The following is a 9,182-nucleotide window of genomic DNA, read 5'->3' as shown; positions in this document are numbered from 1 at the left end:
GGAGCTTTCAAAGCAAAAACTTTATTACTGCGAACTTCATTATTATTATCATTGCTGCATTAACTTTAATAATGCAACATAAAAACCTAATTTTTACTAAGCATGTGACGCAAGTATGAGAAAAACACATTTTATTTTATGCTTCCATAAAGTCTCTACTTCGCCTACGAACTCAGAGACAACGTGAAGTATATATAGGGTGTAAACGATTATTGTTTACAACTTAGCATAGTTATGTAGTGGAAGTCGAAACGAAGAATTTCATACAAGACGCTTTTGGTCTATTAAGTTGGGAAACAGCCACCAACAGGTTTACAAGACTACATAAGCTATAGCCCATTCGCGTCGCGTGAGATTTTCATGTTCTCTTCTCCAGCTCTCTACACATCGTCATCGATAGTTTCGCAATTGTTGCTTGCATTAGCTTGTTTTTTCTTCACTGCCTAATTATTACATGTTTGTCTGCTTGTTGTATTTGCTCGTAACGGGCAACACATCGTCTGTAATTGGCGAGCAGTCTGTACTCGGGGCCGGTTCTCCGTGCGCCACCCTATATTATTTCCCTGCGATCAGCCACACAAGGCTGCGGTTGGCTAAACGAGAGGTTCTGCAGAATCACAGAAATTACTTCTAAACGTGTGTAAGAATTTTGTAATGGATAAAAACTCTATACTCCAGGGGGGAGGCAAGTCCCCCTCTTGGTGCCCTCCGTCCTTCAGTCAACTACACTATTAGTTTTCAGTTTTTCATAAGAACCATATACCAAGCACAAATGAACGATGAACGAGTAAAAATGAACGGTTTCCAAAAAAGAACGATCATCGGTGAACTAGTTCCCAAGGATGAACGAGTTTGCCCATCTCTAGTTCCCAACGCTTTCGGCATTCGTTGTGGAGTTGGCTGCAGTATACCGAATACGTATGCTTGTCTACTTCTTTTCTTAAGAGGGCAGGATCGGAGTACAAAAACTCGGGCTCGTCCGGGATTTGAACCCGGGACCTCTCGCACCCTAAGCGAGAATCATACCCCTAGACCAACGAGCCATGCTGAGACCGTGTTCGTGTACGATGTAGAAAACGTAGAAAGCGTGACCCACTTCCGTGCAACAGGCGGCACTCTACTGCTGCTGCTGCGGTCGCCAACACTGGCTGCCAGCTCAGCTGCGAAGGCGACGCTGCTGAATTATGCCGTGCTGAGTCTGACCGTCCCTACTTCAAACTGGCAGGAAGTAACCATATGAGAGAGCAATGAAAGCCAGTCAAGAAAAGTATTTATGATCTATGATGTGTGCCCCTTCAACTGAATCGTTTGTTTCTTACTACTTCTTCCTGTTGGTCATAATGTTTTCCTTATATCTTTCGGATCGTGAAGGAATGTACCCTCAAACATCGTGGGCCTCCAGGCCTGCGATCGGCAGCGACATAGCTATTGCCCTGGAAAGTGACCCGAACACTTGCCGAAGGCGGCCGCGTCGTAGTGTATACACCCTGCATACGGGGAGGAACGTAGCAATAATGTACACTTCGGTATTCTTACAATTGGAGCTCCACACAACGCTACACGCGCACACTTTTACAAAATTTATTGACTAACCTGCCGCTTTCACTCACGTCACTTCACGTTAAAATGAATGTAGTGTACCTTCTTGGGGGCTACGTTGTCTATTCGCAGAGCACTCGTTTATTTAGGTATCTGTTAAAAACAAATGTCATAAACAAAATAATTCTTCTTATATTGCATTTATGACGGACAAAAGCTGCGATGCTTTCGAGATGTTGGTAATTTTTTTTTAATTTCCTAATTTACAACATTTATGCATATCTGAAGAAATAAGGCAATAAGCTTATTTTAATAAGTGATATTTAATTGGCGACCAAATTCTGCAGCAAGTACCACTTCAAGTTAGTGTAAAAATACATTATAATGAAATAACTTTGTATGATAGATCAACACGTAAAACGTCACATCCAAGCTAATAGTTGCTCAAGAAAATTTACATCAAAACCGGATGGTTTCTGCACATTTGATGAATTTCAATGTTTTCCTCTTGCAAAAGTCATCAAATGTGCAGAAATGTTTTTATGTAAATATTCTTAACTGAGACAGTTGCCTTGGCTGCGACGTTTTACGTTTTAACCCACCCGACTAAGATTTTTTTATTCTAATGTTTTTTAACGTCTACCTGAAAATGGTACTTGTTAAAGAAATCAGTCGTCAATAAAGCATATTCACGAATTTCTTCAAATGTATAATATATGAGTGCTGTGGACAGCTTAAGATGGTTCAAATGACTTTGAGCACTACGGGACTTAACATCTGAGGTCATCAGTCCCCTAGAACTTAGAACTACTTAAACCTAACTAATCTAAGGTCATCACACACATCCATGCCCGAGGCAGGTTTCGAACCTGCGGCCCTAGCAGTAGCGTGGTTCCGAACTTCGGACCTAGAACCACTCGGCCACCGGGGCCGGCGGAAACTTGAGACGTGAGTAAAAGGAGCTCAGCACGTCACTTGGTAACATCACATTTGAGTGTTTATGGCACGTTGCAGGAAGGGCTACTGCATCCTTATTATCAACAGAGAGTCAGCTTCTTCACGAAGCACACTACCCATGAAGAGCTACACTCTTCGCCTGGCCCTTAGAGCAGTGTGAAATCAACACAGAGTTTAAAACTTTCTGACAGATTGAAACTGTATGCCCAACGTAGACTCGAACTTTAGCTTTTCACAGGCAAGTTCTCTACCAACTGAGCTAGCCGTCCTCACAGCTTTACTTCGACCAGTACTTCCCCTCCTACCTTCCAAACTTGACAGAAGTTTTCCTGTGAACTTACAGGACTAGCACGCTAGAAAGAAAAGATATTGCGGAGACATGACTCACAGTTGTAATCTGCCAGGAAGCACACTCCGCTGCAGAATGAAAATCTCGTTCTGGAAACATCCACCGCCTGCGAGGCGGTGGCTGTACCAGGGACCAAAACTCCATTTTAATTTTTATGTTTTGACGCCTTGTAATCATCAATGAGTTAATTCATCCTTACATTGCGTAAATTTACTTTTTACATACTTTTATAAAGAAGATCGGCTAGTTTTTATAATGATGTATCATACGTTAAAGTGGTTCCACCACCACACTAGTCCATTGTAAATTTTATTACGTCTATAGGCTTCCTTCATTTGGTAGAAAATTGTAGATGCCATGTTTGAAAGTACTGATCCTATCTAACTGCAAAAGCTTGCTCTACCTAAGGTAGCCGATGTCAGTAAACAGATAGACGCATCTAACGTTTTGTGATATATAGGATGACTTTTAACGTGTGGCTTTTCATTTGGCAGGTTATGAAGATGGCTTAAAGCAAATAGGCGTAAAACTGCATTAGCACAAAAAAAAACGAAAAATATGAGCAGGACGCACATTCCACGTAGAAAATCAGGGTAAAAAACTTGATGTTGTGGAACAATTAGAAATAGTGATACACAAAGAAAACTCTTCTTAAAACTTGTTGAACAAACGGAGTTTAATAGCCAAAGCTTTAACAGTAGTTGTAGAAGTTTATTTTCCCTAAATGAAACAAATATTTAATGGCGTACAGTCACATTTGACATATTCAGAAATATTTGTTTATAAATGAAATTTCTGTATAATTAATAATATAACAGATTTATATCCTCTTTGAAATAATGACAGGTGCGTATTTGTGGAAATACAGCGTCATTACATTTGAAATTCTTTAACTAGTTTTGAGTTTTGAGTACAAATGTGCTGTGGAATGGAAACGTGTATATGTACATAAAAATTTCCTCATACTTTATTTCAAAACCATGTATCTACTTCTGGAAACATCAATAAGTTATTTTTCGATTTGTCTTAGTTTTTGTACACTTATATTTACAACGTAATACTTTATAATAAAACAATGTAATTCTACCAAGACTAGAATTGACCTAAATCCTAAAGAAAAGAGAATGTAGACTGTCAAGGCATCTGAAGAGGAGCCCCCAGGGCTCAAAATGCATTGCGTATTGAAATAAAATCACTATTACGAGTGAAGGCGGTTGTTATTTATTTTACTAAAGTTATTTCAGATCGTTAATTTGAAAAGACACACTCTGATTATACAGTTACTAATGAAATGTGCTTTCCAAACATGTACCAGAGTAATATACATTTTAAAAAAAGTTGATGAGTAGATAACTATAAACCGTTTAGGGTAAAATTAAATTGTGGTCCGTCTGGAGAAAATTAGTCATTAGGGAGCTGTACATCTTGAAGTTCGCCAACTGAGGTACATCAGAAATGGGGATTTTGGAATGGTACCCCTACTTGAAGAAATACCTGCCACGCCCACAGGCACTGTAATGCAAAACATGACCCTACTGTGTGACTATTCTCTCGGCTGCAGTTGTGTCAGGGTGTGTTTGAATAAATATATCCAGTACGTACATTCACTTCCGGTTTACAAGTTTCTTGGTGGTTCCAGATTATGCCGCTTCGAATGTGTACTGCGACGACAGAGGAGGAGGAATTCAGTTATTAAATTTTCTGGTGTCTCACGAGGCGTTGGGTACAGCTAGAGTTGCACTCTACCAAAACTACAGTTCATTGGGCCAAACATATGGAAATCCGACGGTGCGAGATCGGGGCTGTAGGGTGCATGAGGAAGAACAGTCCACTGAAGTTGTGTGAGCTCCTCTCGGGTGCGAAGACTTGTGTGAGGTCTTGCGTTGTCATGAATAAGGAGAAGTTCGTTCAGATTTTTGTGCCTACGAACACGTTGAAGTCGTTTCTTCAATTTCTGAAGAGTAGCACAATACACTTCAGAGTTGATCGTTTGACCATGGGGAAGGACATCGAACAGAATAACCCCTTCAGCGTCACAGAAGACTGTAAACATGACTTTACCGGCTGAGGGTATGGCTTTAAACTTTTTCTTGGTAGGGGAGTGGGTGTGGCGCCACTCCATTGATTTCCGTTTTGTTTCAGGTTCGAAGTGATGAACCCATGTAACAATCTTTGACAAGAAATTGTCACCCTCAGCCACATGACGAGCAAGCAATTCCCCACAGATGGTTCTCCTTTGCTCTTTATGGTGTTCGGTTAGACAACGAGGGACACAGCGGGAACAAACCTTTGAATATCCCAACTGGTGAACAATTGTGACAGCACTACCAACAGAGATGTCAAGTTGAGCACTGAGTTGTTTGATGGTGATCCGTCGATCATCTCGAACGAGTGTGTTCGCACGCTCCGCCATTGCAGGAGTCACAGCTGTGCACGGACGGCCCGCACGCGGGAGATCAGACAGTCTTGCTTGACCTTGCGGTGATGATGACACACGCTTTGCCCAACGACTCACCGTGCTTTTGTCCACTTCCAGATCACCGTAGACATTCTGCAAGAGCCTATGAATATCTGAGATGCCCTGGTTTTCCGCCAAAAGAAACTCGATCACTGCCCGTTGTTTGCAACACACATCCGTTACAGACGCCATTTTAACAGCTCCGTACAGCGCTGCCACCTGTCGGAAGTCAATGAAACTATACGAGACGAAGCGGAAATGTTTGAAAATATTCCACAAGAAATTTCCGGTTTTTTCAACCAAAATTGGCCGAGAAAAAAAACGTGTTGCATTACTTATTGAACTGCCCTCGTAAATTGCATTTTGTGAGTAGTAAAAATTAATTGATCGCGTAACTTTAGCGCGTCTATGTAAACAGAGTGATTACTTTTGGTGCAAGCATAGCTTACATGTACAAACATAAAAATATGTGTAATGATTGCTGTTGTTTTGCACTCAGCTGAAAGTTCATCATGAAGAAAGGCAAGCGTTTCCTCTTTTGACTGATAATTCGAAAATTGTTAATGAACAGCAGAAACATGTTTTATGTAACTTCGACAAAGCGTTGAATCGATGTTTGATAAATTTTTCTTTTGCCCTTTTTTTATTTTACCTTTTTTGGGAAATTGCGTTTTCTAGCGCTACATCACAAACTTATTGTTTTCTTATTTTCTTTTACTACTGCATCCCTCTGTTCCACATTACAAATCAACAATTTTCGAATGAAATCTGAAGTAAACATTGATAAATCCAGTTTTACTATCAATACTGTTTCTTTTAAGCCACGGACAGGAGGATAAATATGTAGAACAAAAATGTTCTGTAGATAACGTAGCGCTTCATATATCCTCACACTGTTTCGATACACTTCACTGCTTCCAGTTACCTAACCATTACTTATTGTGCGACACTTATGGGCACTGGAGAGTGGGCAGATGATAATTGCAAGTTAATGCGCTGTTTCTCAGCTGGCTGGTGCGTGGTGCGCATCGTGTTGCTGAAGATGTGTAATAGCCTAGAGCAGGGGTCTCCAAACTATTGCCCGTGGGTCAACACTGGCCTGTGAACACCACCAATCCGGCCCGAGGTAATGGGTCAGGCGTGTGTGGTATCCGACCCACCTGTTTTTTTTTATTATTAAAATAGGTCCTTGATTATCGTGCAGATCCAATAACACAATGAGTGGAAGAAAATGTAAGAAATCCTCACCTAACGAACGATGTTTCGCATAAACGGTCTATTTGATATTTTCTTCAGTCTTTGATAACCATTCAAGAAGCACTTTCTGGCCTGGACCGGTCTCGTTGACCACTATGATTGAAAGCTGAGTCACACTTCTCCTATAAACCGCTCTGAAAGGTAGAAGCTCCGACAATGCTGCATTCAGTCAGCCGTACCTATCGCAATGTGCCTCACACGGCAATTGCTATCATCCTTAACCACTGACATATAATGTAGCTGAACATTTTACTGTAATTAATTATATAAGATTTCCTGAAATTTATGGTACTGAAGTGACGTACATAGCCTAGTCACAAAATGAAATTTAGCATTGTAAAAGAGATTTATGTAACTGTAGCATCCCAATTACAGTTGTTTGCAGCTGTTGATAAAGTTTGCTAGTTGAAATTATCAGCAGGGATTTCAAATACTCAGCTGTTAGTTTTCATCTGTAAAACACTTTTTCTTATATTTCACTTTGAAGAAAATTTTTGCTCCGATGTATGTAGTGCCGAAGCCAGAGGAAACCCACGATTTATGCAACTAATGATACTGTGTGAGTGGAAGACTCGTATAAAATTCAAGCAATGATGAATTTAAATAGTCATCTTTATAAAAATCGGTACATTGTAAATCAACCATTTGCATTTGAAATTATGGGGCAAGAGTTTTTATAGCAACTTTAAAAGAATTTCGAATAATCTTGATTCTTTTGCATTTGCATGAAAATCTGAAAATCGAGACTCAAAAATTATTTTAAAACATCCAAAGCTTCATTTGCGAAATCTACCGAAAACGGCGTCTCTGATCGCTGACTGAATGTTTGGCGTGCATTAAAATGCGCGAAACATTTTTTATTGAGCAGAGACTGGAACAAAACAATTTATGTCTAGAAAATGGAAAGATATTATAAAACATTAGAAGCTTCGTTTAACACAGGGTATTTTTCAGTTGTGATCCTGTAGGTCAGACGAGGTGGTTTGTAGCCTGACTGTCTGTAGAAAACATTCCAGCCAGGGAAAGACAGCCTCTCCAAGTCTGACCACACCTACTGCCAAAAACCAGCCGGACATGGTTCGTAAGTCCTGAGGTGGAACAGGTAAACCATAGCAAGTTGAGGGTACGCCAGGCAGGGGATAAATTATGCTCCTCTACGAAAAAAACTCAAAGAAAGTACGACTTTCGCGGTGATAGGTGGAGACGACAGAAAGATGAAGATACAGCGCTCCCTCCATTTATGTACTGCTAGAGCCGTAGTCTGCAGACGTGTGTTTACAACGGTGTTAGAGCTAAGTGAAGTACTGTTTGTGCCAAGTGGACTTCTCGACTTTATACCGTATAGTTGTGAATGTGTAAAACTGCGAAAGTTTTTTACTATTACAGTTGTTAATGGCACGCCACATCTAGTTGTGAAATGTTTGGGCAAGGGATTTTTAGATAATGTATTTATCTGCTTTATAATTTATTGTAAGTTATACAAAAACGATGGACAAAGTAATGACCTAAACAAAGTATATATTTTTTTAAAATGAGGTAACAGTGATAGAGTGTAAATGCACTAAAAACCATTGAGTGGTAGAAGAAGGGTGGAGAATACGTTACAATACTGAATTACAAGAATTGATACAAGGTAGGGACATAGTAAAATGTGTAAAATCACAGCGTATACGATGGCTAGGAGACTTGGGCTTCACCAAGGGCTGTAGCGCTACTGAAGGAGAAGGAGAAGAAGTGATAGTGCTATTTTGGAGATCGTAGGCATTAGTTACATTCAAGAGGGGGGGGGGCGGAGGCGGCGAACAAAATCTAAATAATAATGGTAGAGTATTGTTTTGAAGTCTTAGACAAAGGTATTTTCTGGGGGACGGGGGGCCGACGGCGGACGGGACAAAATCATATTCCGACCTTGTCATAGTCCGTAATCAGGTACCATCTTTCAGAGGACAAATATTGAAACTTGATATAACATGACCTCTACGAGAAATTAGTATTGTCAAAGTAAACAAACAGCAGCTTTTTGACATTTATATCGTATTTTCATAACCTACTTTGGCTACATTCAAGTAGTGGAATACGCGAGCGACATTAAGAGTGAGATGAGACCAGAAGCAAGACGCAAATTAATAGTCAAGCACTTGATTTTTCGCAGTTGGCACCGTAAAGACACAGTAAGTATCAGTAAATTAAAGGTACCTACGGCTCTAGCGAAGTGCAACAGGTTTGCAATTTACACGTAACTAGGAATATGATACAAAAACTTGTCTGCTAGCAAGCCTGCTAGACTACTACCCATTGCCAATCCATCATCCTGAATGTAAAACTTGTTGTTGAACGGGAAGTAGTTGTGAGATAATATAAGCTCCAGGATCTCTATGAGTTGATAGATTTCAGCTCTATCCATTGTCCCATGTTTGAGTAAGTTATTTCTTATTAAACTAATTGTTTCTTTGACAGGTATAATACAAAAACATAGGCCGGCCGCTGTGGCTGAGCGGTTCTAGGCGCTTCAGTCCAGAACCGCGTGGCTGCTACGGACGAAGGTTCGTCTTGGGGACTGACTACGTCAGATGTTAAGTCCCATAGTGCTTAGAGCCATTTGGACCGTTTGGACAAAAACAT

The 9,182-nt window shown here is 40.4% G+C and overlaps 1 non-coding gene across 1 annotated transcript; it reads right to left on the bottom strand.

The window, feature by feature from the left end:
• Positions 1-971: 971 nt before the first annotated feature.
• Positions 972-1,043, bottom strand: Trnap-agg (transfer RNA proline (anticodon AGG)). Its single transcript has one exon. It is a non-coding gene; the product is annotated as a tRNA-Pro (tRNA).
• Between the last annotated feature and the right edge of the window lie 8,139 nt (positions 1,044-9,182).

The sequence above is a fragment of the Schistocerca serialis genome, chromosome 2, assembly GCF_023864345.2.
Source record: "Schistocerca serialis cubense isolate TAMUIC-IGC-003099 chromosome 2, iqSchSeri2.2, whole genome shotgun sequence".
Lineage (NCBI taxonomy): Eukaryota > Metazoa > Arthropoda > Insecta > Orthoptera > Acrididae > Schistocerca > Schistocerca serialis.
This window is presented reverse-complemented; position numbering and strand designations above follow the sequence as displayed.